Genomic DNA, 1,181 nt, shown 5'->3' on the forward strand with positions numbered 1-1,181 from the left:
AGCGTTTTCTTTGATGTTTCTTTTACAAAAGTTAATCAGAATGTACTTTATACCTTAAACAACAAAGCTACTTCATTTGCCTTCTAAAAATTGAATAACGATATTCCCAGTCGGGTTACAGTTCTTTTCATATTTAGTGTCAATATAATTACAACTCGTGACGTGTTCCCACTGCACATTTACACTTCCTGTGTACATAAGATAAGGCAACTATGTACACTGATAGATAGAAGCCTGGGGCAATCTGATTAAATTCAAATCTCCTCTGTCTCACGTGAAGATCTGAGAGCGACCTCTAAGAGGTCATATTCTACTAATTTTGGAATTAGCCAATGGAAATGCAGCTTTCAGAAATTTTAAATTTCCAATCTTTCGGCCCACCACGACGATCTTTAGCACACCGCACAGTCTCCGAAACGCGAAGGTGTAAGACTTCATCTGGTTGGCTGGTAAAATTAGCGATTTTGCTAATAACATAAGTCATCAGAACATAGCCCCTAAATGGCCGCTGTCAGAACTTGGCGTAGAACAGTGGAGACACTTTTTACAAGTGTCTTGTCGACACATGCTACAATGGTTCCATGGTGTAATGGTTAGCACTCTGGACTTTGAATCCAGCGATCCGAGTTCAAATCTCGGTGGAACCTTGAATATTATTTTAAGTTCTTTCTTATTTACATTAATTTAAAGACTTTATTTTATTTTTGTAAATCCTAATGCGAAAGATGAGGTGGGTGTATGCAAATTGAAGCGAATATGATCCCTATGTGTGTCTATTTCGTCATACAACATAGTTTGAAAACCGGTTAGTTCAACAAAGTATGAATAAATTGTCACAATTGTTGAGTTACAAATTCAAAATAAAACAAGCTCGATGCTAAAATGAAGTATGACAATTTCTTCATATTGTCGGAGGATCATCAGCTCTGTCTCTATGTAAGTGTCAGTTAATCGCTGTACATGGTTGTTTGTTCATACATATATAGACCTTTCCATAGCCCTTGGATTTTTCAAAGAAATTTCCGTACGCCCTTGGATTTTTCAACGACCTCACCATACGTCATTGGATTTTTCAACGACCTTTCCATATTTCCTCGGATTTTTCAAGTCTTCGCAGTAATTTACAAAAAAATGTTTAATTTTGTTCGCTGAAAATGTCTCGGAAACAACAAATAAACCCT

At 36.6% G+C, this 1,181-nt stretch overlaps 1 non-coding gene across 1 annotated transcript; it reads left to right on the plus strand.

Annotated features, from left to right (window-relative positions):
- Nucleotides 1–575: 575 nt before the first annotated feature.
- Trnaq-uug (transfer RNA glutamine (anticodon UUG)) lies at nt 576–647 on the plus strand. The gene has a single exon. It is a non-coding gene; the product is annotated as a tRNA-Gln (tRNA).
- Nucleotides 648–1,181: the final 534 nt, after the last annotated feature.

The sequence above is a fragment of the Sinohyriopsis cumingii genome, chromosome 17 (assembly GCF_028554795.1).
Source record: "Sinohyriopsis cumingii isolate HCF-2022 chromosome 17, ASM2855479v2, whole genome shotgun sequence".
Taxonomy (NCBI): domain Eukaryota; kingdom Metazoa; phylum Mollusca; class Bivalvia; order Unionida; family Unionidae; genus Sinohyriopsis; species Sinohyriopsis cumingii.